This window comes from Cervus canadensis, chromosome 11 (assembly GCF_019320065.1).
Source record: "Cervus canadensis isolate Bull #8, Minnesota chromosome 11, ASM1932006v1, whole genome shotgun sequence".
NCBI classification, from domain to species: domain Eukaryota; kingdom Metazoa; phylum Chordata; class Mammalia; order Artiodactyla; family Cervidae; genus Cervus; species Cervus canadensis.
Window position 1 is genome coordinate 67,557,145 of NC_057396.1, and position 12,640 is coordinate 67,569,784.

The window sequence follows — 12,640 nt, forward strand, 5'->3', positions numbered from 1 at the left end:
CATTCTTTCAAAGGTTGTGCCCTGCCCCCTTCCCTCCTGTTTCAAAAGGATTCCCACAACTGAGGTGTGGATTCATCCCCATTCATCATCTCATGTGTTTATCTGTGTGTGTGTGTGTGTGTGTGTGTGTGTGTGTGTGTACATTATGAGTTTCAAATGAAGCAAACTCTATGAGCCACTTACCACATTGTCTGGCACGAGGCTGGCACTCACTTGTCGTCATTATGGGATGACTGGGGAGACAGGAGAATGGGTAGAGGTTATAAGGGAACAAAACTTGCCACCCCAAAATGTGTCTCTTCGTGTTGAGAATTAATTTAGACTGAAGCAAAGGCTCAGGATGAACTTTTACCTTCTCCCCGTAGCTGTTCAAAAGACTTTAGATAAAGGGCCTGTTTCAGGAAAACCTATTCCCATAGATACAGTGTAATACAACCCAGGTGTGGTAGTCTGGGGTAGGTTAGCAAGGCTGCTGGATCAAAGTCCTCTCTGCCTCGTGGTTTCTTTATGGCCCAGCAAACATTTCTTTACCAAATGTTTGCTCTTGTTCATTTTCCTATAAATGGCCCTCCTTCCCTTGGCAGTCCTAACGTCTGCCCCCTTCTCCTCCTCTTGGATGACACATGAGCTTTAATTGGCTCACTTGTTCTTAGGACCCATATTCTTATGGAACTCCTGCATGTATGTAATTAAATTTTATTTTCCCCTGTTAACCTGTCTCATGTCAATAGACCAGCCAGAAGAACCTAGAAGGGGAAGTTTTATTCCCTCCCTGACAAGCTCAAAAGTGTAAATTGGATGACCTGCTTTAAATCCTGCTTTGACCCAGCCAGCACCAGCTTTGTTTCCTGGGCAAGTTATGTATCCTCGTTGGTAAATTAAGGATAACAAAGCCTGCCTTAAAAGAGTCCTGGTAAGGATTCAATGAGACGATTTCCATAAAGCACGAGGCATAGTAACTTACTAGGCACACAGTACCTTCTCATTAAAACCGGAGCAGGACCCTGTGGGGAAACTCCAGGGCATAAAAGTTTTTCCAGGTCTCCTGTTTTATGTTTGTAGGGAAAAAAGCCTTCAAGCACCTAGACCTTCACTGAGTTCTAAAGGACAGATTCAAACAGTTACTAATTAGGAGAGTGAGGGAAAACAGAAAGAAACAATATGCAGGATGGAGCGGGAGCAGGGCTGGTTCCTCCTCAAGGGTTGAACCTAATAATTTGATACTTACCTCTGAGTTCCTCAACAGGATGGTAACTTCAGGCTGAACAGACAGACCTCAGAATGGTTGGTGATAGAAATTCCTGGAGCACCGCCAACCCATCAGAGGAGGTTTACCAGTGCTGCAGCCTGCCCCACAAGTTTTGCCTATAAAATCTCCCTGAAACCTATTGGAGAGTTCTGTCTTTTGAGCCTGAGCCACCCGCTCTCCTTGTATGTTCTTAAGCATGCTAAGTCGCCTCTGTCATGTCCGACCCTTGCTATCCCATGGACTATAGCCTGCCAGGCTCCTCTGTCCAAGGGTTTCTCCAGGCAAGAACACTGGAGTGGGCTGACATGCCCTCTTCCAGGGGATCTTTCCTACCCAGGGATCAAACCCATGTCTCTTTACATCTCCTGCTTTGGCAGGCAAGTTCTTTATCACTAGCACCACCTGGGACGCCCTGTCCGCCTTGTAGTAATCCTTGCAATAAACCTTCCACTACTTCAAACTCCGACATTTCAGTTTGGCCACGATCTGCATTGGGCACACGAATGTCACTGTTAGCCATTGCGGTTACAGTGCGATTAGGAAGATGGTCACGGCCCTGGCAAACAGGTTTCGGGAATAGAGGGTGAGCGCCATCTAGTGGTCTATAACTGAAGGTCAAATACAACAAACAACACAGCCAAAAGCACCAGAAATGTAATTCAATATTCCCAAGAAAGAAGATCTAGCCTCCTCCTGCCCACTTCTTAATGTCAAGGCTCTAGAAGCTGATATAGAAGTGGAAGAGGAGGAAAAAAGCAAATCAGACAGGGAGTTTTCTAAAGCCTTCTTGGCTAGCCCTATTAAAATGCTCAAAACCCATGAGCTATACTATCAGGAAATGTCTCGAAAGCCCTTGAAACGTTACGAATGAAGTTAATGGAGTTCAGAGAAGTTAAGTTTCATCTGAGCTGCCTTTTCCCCCACCAGGTCATAGTCTTTCTCCTCTCTTCCAGTGTACAACTTGATGCCTGGGAAAGATCATCTCACATCTGAATTCAAGCCCCAATTCTGCCCACCACTAGCTCTGATCTTCAGGAAAGTCCTTTAATCTCATTAAGCCCCAACATCCCCATCTGTAAAATGGGTCTGTACTTCCCAGTTGGAGGAGCACCAGCTCGATGCAAGAGAGCTGGACTCACGTCTGAGAGTCAATTTGGCTTTTCTAAGCTACTTTTCTCTCTCACCAGGTGCAGCCAGTAATTCCAGCCTTGATGGATTGTTAAGAAAATAACAAGAATGAAAATTTTTAAACCACCTGGCACTTAGAAGTCATTAAACATACGATAGCTTTCTTCCTTAGTTATTCTGCAGGTTTGCTGTGAGGTTTGAATGGCACGGTGTACGTGAAAGCTCGTTGCATTTCGCCTGGTCCATAAGTAGAAGCTGTGTGTTATGGATGCTGTGGGTTGCCACCCAGATCCCCTCAAAACCATCAGCGCAGCGTGGTGATAACTGAGAGCTCACAGCTGAGTCCAGCCTTGACCAAGGTCATATTCCTCACCAGGGTGGTTCACACCCAAGGAATGCTCAGTTTGTGGATTAAAGTGGCCTTTAAAAGGCCCAACCCAATTGCCTCATGTGAGTCAACTCTGCAGGTTTATTCCAACTTCAGAGCTCCCGTGGGATGCCTGAGGCTTTGTTGCAGCTGAGTCACACCCCTCCTTCCCCCTCTGCCCGCTTCTGCTTCCTTCACTTCCCCATAGCTGTCACTCAGAGAGCACTTCCCAATGAACTTGCTTCATGCAAACCTCAGAGTCAGCTTCCTGGGGAATCGCCCTGCAACACTTCAGTGTGGGTTCTTTCTAACAGCCCCAAATCCCTGCCTCCTTCTTCCTCACCTGTAAACTGAAACAAACACGTTTGTCTCTTACCGGTTTCACTGGACAAGGATAAAGATAACTGGGGCAAAAACGAGAAAACCTAATACCTCAATCTCACTTTCCTCCCCTTTAAATTGAGACTATTACTGTGCTATACCTTTCCAGAATTTTTTAGGCAAATCAACGAGATGTGGAAGTGAGAACACTTTGGGTAAAAAGATAAGTAATCTATAAAAACTGAAGGAATTAGGAAATCCTGCAGAATTGACTGACAGGTAATAATTATAATAGCGACAATTTACTGAATATTAAGTGCCAGGCACTGTGACACTTGACATGGTCTGTGTCATTCATTTGTCACAAAAATCGTAAAGGTGAATGCTAATATTACCATCATTTTATAACTGAGGAAACTTGGGCATAGAGGATTACTCGACTTGCCCAAGGTCATGGAGGGACTGAGTAGTTGGGAGGCAGGCTTGATTCCAGAACCAACACCCTTCTCCACAGGTACACAGTCAACTAGAACTGAAATAATAACAGGGCAAGACTCTATTTCCTTGATGAGTATGCAGTCATTCTGAGTTTTGAAAGCCATTATTTAGAATTTTAGCAATTCCAGGAGAAATTCCAGGAAATCTGAAACTTCTGGGCAAAATGTGGATGGGTGGGTCAGAAGCCGCCGTTTTATGGGGACGGCTGAGCCTCTCTGACGAGGCTCAGAGCTAAGAGCCTTCCATTACATCAACTTCACTGCCCACTTAGGCAGCGGGCAGTCATCCTGCTCAGACTGCGTGGAGCCTCGGGGCCCCTGAGCAGAAGGAGAGGGTGCCCCCCTCCATTCATCAGGAACTTAGGGGTCAACAGCTTCCACTCCCACTGAAAGGAACACTTCCACGACTGTTTCTTTCTGGCCTTTCTGGAACCTTTTGATGGGAAGCTAAAAGCACGCGCCGCTGACTTCCCACTTTTCCGAGGGCCAGGTCTGAAAGGAGGGCATTCCACCCTAGGGAGCCATCTGGAATGAAGTCACATGGTGGAACGGTCTCAGGAATGGGGACACCTGGAACGAGTTGTTTCCGTTATTTACTGCAACAAAGCAAACTCTCCCAAAACTTACTGGCCTAAAACAGGACCAGGAAACCACAGCGCGTGGACCAATTCCGCTCGCCGCCTGTTTTTGAAAACAAAGTTTGTTTGGAAGACAGCCACACCTATTTTGTTTCTGTGTCATCCTCTGGCGGCTTTCACACTATAATGGCAGAGCTGAGTCCCTGTGACAGAAATTGCATGATCCCCCCAAAAACTAAAATATTTACTATGTGGCCCTTTCCAGAAGAAAAGGTTGATGACCCTGGCTTGACGATAATTTTTCATGTCTCACATGTTGTGGTTTGACTATGCTGGTTTCTCCCAAGCTCCCTCGGGCAACCACATTCAGCTGAGGGGTGAACTGGGTGAGGGGTTCAGCTAAGATTGCTGGGATCACTGAGCCTCTGCCTCCGGGGGTCTCCTTCCTCAAGGAGATTAGATCTCATCTCCCCACATGGTGTTGGCAGGAGCCCCAGCCCTCAAGTGCTTATCAGGCCTCCGCCTGCATCATACTTGATGTTCCATCAGACAAAGCAAGTCACATGAGCCAGCCCAGGCTTCAAGTGAAAGGGTATGAATACTGGGAGGGCTGGTTCACTGGGGGCCACCATGGCAACCATGTATCACATTGGCTTTCAGTATTTCTTTGGTTGAATAAATAAGTGCAAAAGATCTGGCTAGAAATAGTGTTCATTCATTCAATCATTCAGCAGAGATTTAATGAGCCCCTACCATACACTGGGCCTAATCTGAATGATTGCCTTTGTCCAAGGATTTATCTGAAAGTGAGTCAGTGATGTATATTTCACAAACGCTACATGTGCACTGATTCTCTCGCAGTGAAGACGTATTGTGCTTTGAGGTTTTACCTAGTACATAAGCATTTTAATGTAGTCTAAGAGTATTCCATTCAATGCAGATGACACACCTCCCCAAAAGGAACCCAGAGTAGTTGTATCTTTACTGTGTCCAGTTTATGAAATGAAACCACACTGTGGGAATGAAGCGGGGACCTCTCCATTTGCTGCCATGTTGTGTAGTCTGGGTGGCACTGATTTTAGTTTTGCTTCAGACATCAAGCTCTTAACAGGTATTTATTTTTCCTTATCATAGTGCTACCTCCAGAGGGAAAGATCCAACAGTGAAGAGCCAGAGTTCTAGATCCCCATCCTGGGTCTGCCAGTACCTCATTTCGTGTCAACAATGAAGCCAAGATCAATTTTTAACCAGAGATGAACATATTTTGTCAGCATCCTATTTCTCTCTCCTTTAGGGCACAAGGAAAGTTTGCACTTCTCTGCCACTTGCAGTTAAGTGTAGCCATGTAAGCTCTGGCCAATGATACATAAGCAGAAGAGACCCGGTGGATGTATGAAATCTCCAGGGCTCAGCTCTCCTCCTCACTCTTCACTTTTGACAGCACACATAGATAAAAAATGCAACACTGAATCTTACGTGCAGGATGGCTGTCGCAAAAAGTCACCCAAACCTGTAAGAAACACGGTACGCGCAAGAAATCAACCTTTTTTGTTTTAAGCCGCTGAGATTTCCGAGGTGTTTGTCATGCAGCATAACAAAACTCAACCTAACAAAAGCAGATTTCTTGGAAACAGCACCACATTTGTTTGGTAAAGATACTCTGATGTGTTCTCAGTGCAGAGAAGGAGCATTTCTGACACAGTCAAGGAGCAAAAGAAGAACTAAACGTCTATGTGTGAGATGGGAAAAGGAAGTTCAGACAGGGAGATGCAGAAACGAGAGGGAAGGGGAAACCCACGGGACGCCGGATGTATGCCTGCTAATGGGACTCCTCCGTGTGCCTGATCCAAGTCTTCCATAAACTGGACTTTAAACACATGTGAATGCTGAGTAAGAGTGGAATTGTCTTAATCATTTATCAATACACTTCTGTTTATTGTTTTGTTTGCTGTGGATTTGTGGGTTGTTTTCTTTTTTTTTTACATTTTGTTTGTTTTGGTGGAAGCTGGAAAAAGGCTGAATTTTGTTTAAGTATTTTTATTTATTTATTTAGGCCACACCACTCGGCCTGCAGGATTTTAGTTCCCTAATGAGGGGTGGAATCCATGCCCCCTGTGTTGGAAGTGTGGTGTCTTAACCACTGGACCGCCAGGGAAGTCCCAAGAGGCTGAATGTCAAGACACCAGTTAACACAGGAAGGAGCATCGACAGCCTGCGCCACCACCCAGGAGAACGGGAGGCAGAAAATGCCAGAAAGTAGAACTGCAAGTCCCTGGGGGTTCACAGAACTCACCAGCACCAACATATGACGATATCTGACACATCCAAAGTCACTACCCTGTGCCAGGCAATGATCTAAGCATTTCATACTACATGCACTTTATATAACTACTTTATAGGAGTTCTTTAAATCCTCATAACATTGCCACAACGTTCAGTCCTCTTGTTATCCTCATCTTACAGATGAAGACTCAGGCCTTGAGAAGTTAAATGTTGGCCATGCAAACAGCGCCCCCTGGTGGACCCCTCTCCAAGTGCCCGGCTCCCTCTCATCCTTCAGGTCTTAAAGCAGATGTTTCCCTGGTGGCTCAGACGGTAAAGCCTCTGCCTGCAATGCAGGACACCCGGGTTCGATCCCTGGGTCAGGAAGATCGCCTGCAGAAGGAAATGGTAACCCACTGCAGTACTCTTGCCTGGAAAATTCCATGGATGCAGGAGCCTGATGCGGTCGCAAAGAGTCAGACGCGACTTCACTTTCACTTCGTCCTCGTAGAGACTTTACCCAGGCGCTATATCCACCTGTCATCCTCTATCACACCTATCACCATACATGGCGAGATTTTATTTAATATGTTTTATCTTTGTACTGTTTTCCTCAGTTAATTTGACAGCTCCATGACCACAAAGAGCAGCGCCTGCCGTGGGTACCGTTTTATACCACCAGCACCTCACGCAGCCCGAATTGAATCAACGTGAGGACCCAGAACTGATCCGTCAGGAAGGAAATCAGAACGCTTTCAGCCGCCAGTCACAAATACCTGATTAAATGGCTTTTTAAAAATGCAACGTTTTTTTTTCTTTTCATGTAACTAAAAATACCCTGTATCTTACATAAACTAGAATTTGTATTTTTACCTATAAATAGGGGGGAAATTTTTTCAGCAAGCATACCAAAATGTTAACAGAGTATGAAACTTATTTCCTTCTTTATGCTTTGTTGTTCCGACTTTCTTCAGTGAATATCTATTATGTTTGCAATAAAAAATAAACAGGGACTTCCCTGGTGGTCCAGCGGTTAAGACTCGGAGCCGCCAATGAAGGGGGCACAGGTTCTACTCCTGGTCGGGGAAATAAGATTCTGCATTAAGTATGGCGCAGCCAAAAGAAAAAAAAAAAGAAAGAAAAGAAAAATAAACATAAAAACTGTTGGTACTTCTTTTGAATATCTCTGCCTTTGAGTTTGTGAACGAATTTTGGGGTCAATCTCTTCCACGGCTTCTCTTTCTCTGGACAAAATTAAGCCAATGCCAACCGCATCGCTTTGCACACAGTAGGCATTTCTTCCTGTTCTGATGAATGAATGGAGAACATAGAGGGAATAAAAAAAAAAAAAAAAAGAACAGAATCTGCTCATTCTCCATGAAGAGAAAGCAAACGGAGGGAAGACTTCTCAACCGGCTTCATTTGGTGGCTGCCATGGAGGATGGTGGACGTAAAGTTTCGGACCCCAAGAGTTCAGGATTTGAAGTCAGCTGGATCTGGGTTCAAATCTCACCTCTGTCTCCAAGCAAGCTGAGCAACCCCCTGGGAAGTGTAGCAACCCCCTGACATCTCGGATGTGGCACAGAATTAAGCCTTTTCTTCACAAACCAGAGGGAGAGAGGGAGAGCCCACGAGGAAAAGCAGAGAGAAAGCGATCAGTATGTGAGCTCTCACTTGTTTTTAATTGATTCGTATTGGAATAGAGTTGCTTCACAGTGCAGTGGTAGTTTCTGCTGCACAGAAAAAGGAATTGGCCGTACATATCCCTCTATCCCCTCCCTGCTTCCTTCCCGGTCAGGTAACCGCATGCATTAAGTACAGTCCCCTGGGCTATACAGTCTATGCCCATTAGTTACCTATTGTTATGTGTCAATCCAGTCTCCCAACTGCTCCCGCCCTCCTTTCCCCTTTGGTATCCATATGTTCATTCTCTACTTTTCTGCTTTCTGCTTTGCCAATAAGATCGTCTATACCATTTCTCTAGATTCCACATATATATATGTTAATATACCATATTTGTCTTTCTCTTTCTTCCTTCACTCTGGGTGACACTCTCTAGGCCCTTCCATTTCTCTACAAATGACTCAATTCCATTCCTTTTGATGGCTGAGTAATAGTCCACTGTACATCCCACCAGTGTGGGGGGATCTTCTTTATCGATTCCTCTGTCTTTGGATATGTAGGTGGCTTTCATGTCCTGGCTGGGCTTCCCAGGTGGTTCTAGTGGTAAAGAATCCATCTCCCAATGCAGGAGACTCAAGAGATGCAGGTTCAATCCCTGGGTTGGGAAGATCCCCTGGAGTAGGAAATGGCAACCTGCTCCAGTATTCTTGCCTGAAAAATCCCATGGACAGAGGAGCCCGGCAGGCTACAGTCCATGGGGTCGCAGAGAGTCAGACATGACAGCATACACGCATGTCCCGGCTATTGTAAGCAGGGCTGCTGTGAGCATTGGGGCGCATGTGTCGTTTTGAATTGTGGTTTGCTCTGGGTATATGCCCAGTAGTGGGATTGCTGGGTCATATGGTAACTCTATTTTTAGTTTTTTAAGGAACCTCTATACCGTTCTCCATAGTGGCTGTACCAATTTACACTCCCACCCACAGTGCATGAGGGCTCCTTAGCAATCACTTTTGTGACTGTCATGACCCTTATCATCAGGGGCAAATGCTGCATCGTCTCAGCTGTTCTCCCTCCCTTCCTGCCTCCCTCCTGCACTCTCCACCCACCAAAACCCTAAAAGTTATCAATCAGTGCAAGCTGGGAGGGCGCTCCAAAATCACTGCAGATGGTGACTGCAGCCATGAAATTAAAAGACGCTTACTCCTTGGGAGGAAAGTTATGACCAACCTAGACAGCATATTAAAAAGCAGAGACATTACTTTGTCAACAAAGTCTGTCTAGTCAAGGCTGTGGTTTTTCCAGTAGTCAGGTATGGATGTGGGAGTTGGACTATAAAGAAAGTTGAGCACTGAAGAATTGATGCTTTTGAACTGTGGTGTTGGAGAAGACTCTTGAGAGTCCCTTGGACAGCAAGGAGATCCAACCAGTCCATCCTGAAGGAGATCAGTCCTGGGTATTCATTGGAAGGACTGATGTTGAAGCTGAAACTCCAATACTTAGGCCACCTGATGCGAAGAGCTGACTCACTGGAAAAGACCCTGATGCTGGGAAAGCTTGAAGGAGGGAGGAAAGGGGGACAGCAGAGGATGAGATGGTTGGATGGCATCACCGACTCAATGGACATGGATTTGGGTGGACTCCGGGAGTTGGTGACGGACAGGGAGGCCTGGCATGCTGCAGTCCATGGGGTCGCAAAGAGTCAGACAGAACTGAGAGATTGAACTGGACTGAACTGGGAGGGTGGGAGCAGGTCCAGCCTCCATTGCACTTTTCTCTCTGTTATTTACAAACTCTCAAATGTCCTGATGATCATGAGCGGACTATATTTATGAAATGTTTTGCACTATATAGAGCACATGCAAAGCTTTTTGAAGAAGATGCCACCCTTCAGAAAAAATAGGCTTTCTTTAGAGAGTCATTCTCAATGATTCCTTTCAGTTTTACGAACTCTCTAGTTAGTCAAGAAATCTAGAGCAAATTTCCAGAGCTTTAAGCACTTTACAAAATGAAGTGGCTCTACACTTGTAACGCTTTTTCAAGTGGATGAAATAAGTGGTGCCGGCTGTTAATAACTTGTAAGTAAAGTCGCTCAGTTGTGTCCGACCCTTTTCTACCCCATGGACTGTAGCCCACCAGGCTCCTCCACCCATGGGATTTTCCAGGAAAGAATACTGGAGTGGGTTGCCATTTCCTTCTCCAGGAGATCTTCCTGACCTAGGGATTGAACCCAGGTCTCCCGCATTGTAGGCAGACGCTCTTACCGTCTGAGCCACAAAGCTTACACGGGCCCAAACTCCTTCTGATAAAACATGGTGATCACCCTCAGTGTGCCTTTCACTTACATCCTTTCTGTCTTCATAACACATTAATGTGTAAATTACTCTTTTCTGCAAATAGAAAAGGTGATTGTGGGGGCGTAAAATTTTGAGTGACTAGCAAAGAAGCCTGAACAATAATTGCTGCTATTAACCTCTCTTGGTCTTACTTAACCCAAGCCTCAGTTGTTTCACCTTAAACGTGGGGACCCCCAGGGGCATGTCACAGAGAAGCACTCAGATCTTGGTAGCTATTATTATTATCATCACTATTGGCTAGTCACTTCGTGATAGGCTCTGGGCAATGTGCTCTCTTTTGAACCCCACAGCAGGCCTTTGATGGGGCACTCTTGTTATTCCCATTTTGAGGAGGGATTACTGAGGTTTCGAGCAGTTCAGTAACTTGCTCAGAGTCACAAAAATTTAGCTGGTCCCTTCTGTCAGGTTTCCAATCGAGAGCTCTCCTGTAGCCGGGACAGTATTGGTCAACATCCGGGGCTACTGCGTTCCCCTGGGCAGCAGCCAATGGAAGTGTTTCCCTTAAACAGGTGGTCCACCTGGAGCTTGTTTCCAGAAAACAATTCAGCTTTCCGATGGCTCCTAGCCCACCCTTAATTAATGCTTAGGAGCCCAGTCTGGGTTATTGGGCTTTGTGATACACCCTCAACCAGAGTTTGCAGGATCAAATGGTCATACTTTAAAAAATTTCTTTCTGGCCATGCCATGTGGCTGTGGGATCTAGTTCCCTGACCAAGGATCAAACCTACATCCCCTGCACTGGAAGCTTGAAGTCCTAACCACAGGGCTTCCAGGGAAGTCGCAGGTTAAACTTTATTCTAGGCATTTCTGCAAGGATGTTTTTGAATTAGATTTACATTGTAATGGGTAGAATAAGGCAGCTTGCCCTCCATAATGTGGATGGGCCTCATCCAATCAGTTGAAGTCTTGAATAGAACAACAACAGAAAAATAATCCTAAAATATTCTCCAGGGGACTGCCTTCAACTGAAACTGCACAGTCTACTGTCTTGAGTCCCCACCTGTCAGCTCACATTTCAGATTTGGACTTGGCAGCCTCCAGATATATTTATTTTCTGTTGATACTGCTTCTCTGGAGAACCCCGGCTAATACAAGCCCATTGCAGTCTGAGGGGAAGGGGGTCAGCATCAGGCCACAGAGGAGAGGAACCACTATCCTTTGATAAACAGGAGGAAGAAGCACTTTTACAGGCCATGATCTTGACGATCTGTTACACCCTGGTTCACAGCCAGAATCAGAGCTGACTGGCTCCAAGCGTCTGTTCTTAACCCCTCATAGTGGGTCGAATGGCAATCCCCAAAATGTTACATTCACTTCCTAATCCCTAGGACCCATGAATATAACCTTATTAGAGAAAAGGATCTTTGAAGATGTAATTAAGTCAAGGACCTCTGATGAGATCATCCTGGATTTTCTTGTGCTGTGCTTAGTCACTCGGTCATGTCTGACTCTTTGCGACCCCGTGGACTGCAGCCCGTGAGCTTCCTCTGTCCCTGGGGATTCTCCAGGCAAAAATATTGGCATGGGCTGTCATGCCCTCCTCTAGGGAATCTTCCCAACCCAGGCAGGGATCAGACCCAGGTCTCCCGCACTGCAGGTGGATTCTATTACCATCTGAGCCACCAGGGAAGCCCTTGGTGGCCCCTAAATCCCATGATACGTGTCCTTACAAGAGACACATGGGAGAGATTTGATGACAAGAGAAAGTGATATAAAGACAGAGGCAGAGATTAGAATGAGGCAACCACAAGCCCAAGAATGCCAACAGCCACAAGAAACTGGAAGAGACAAGGAATAAAATCCCTGCTAGAGTCTCTGGAGGGACCACGGTTCTGCAAACACCTTGATTTTAGATTTCTGACTTCCGACCTCCAGAACAGGAGAGCAAAAATCTCTATTTTAGCCAGAAAGTTTCTGATAATTTGTTATGACAGCACCAGGGAACTAATATACCCCTATTTCCAATAACTGGGATACAACAGAGGAAGCAAACTGACATCCAGTGAGCATCTTACAGTAACCAAGACCATCCATTCTTGAAATATAAATGAGTAAGCTCTTCAAATAGTACAAGGGAAGGAAACCAATGTTGACTGAGCACTTACTGTGGTCCAGGCACCGTCCTAGGCACTTGGCTCTATTATTTCATTTAATTCTCATAACAACCTTATAAAGCAGGTACCATTAATGAGAATGTGAAGCTCCCCTGGCAAGATCTAAGTTGGGTTAGGAGGTTAAATATTCCTTGATAAAGAACTACG

At 45.6% G+C, this 12,640-nt stretch overlaps 1 long non-coding RNA gene across 1 annotated transcript in view; it reads right to left on the reverse strand.

The window, feature by feature from the left end:
* Positions 1-1,302, reverse strand: part of LOC122450103 — a 43,794-nt gene extending 42,492 nt beyond the window's left edge. Inside the window, exons 1-2 of the long non-coding RNA XR_006272062.1 lie at positions 1,229-1,302; positions 184-233 (exon numbers count right to left, since the gene is read on the reverse strand). This is a non-coding gene — a long non-coding RNA (uncharacterized LOC122450103). The remainder of the gene's footprint in view (positions 1-183; positions 234-1,228) is intronic.
* Positions 1,303-12,640: the final 11,338 nt, after the last annotated feature.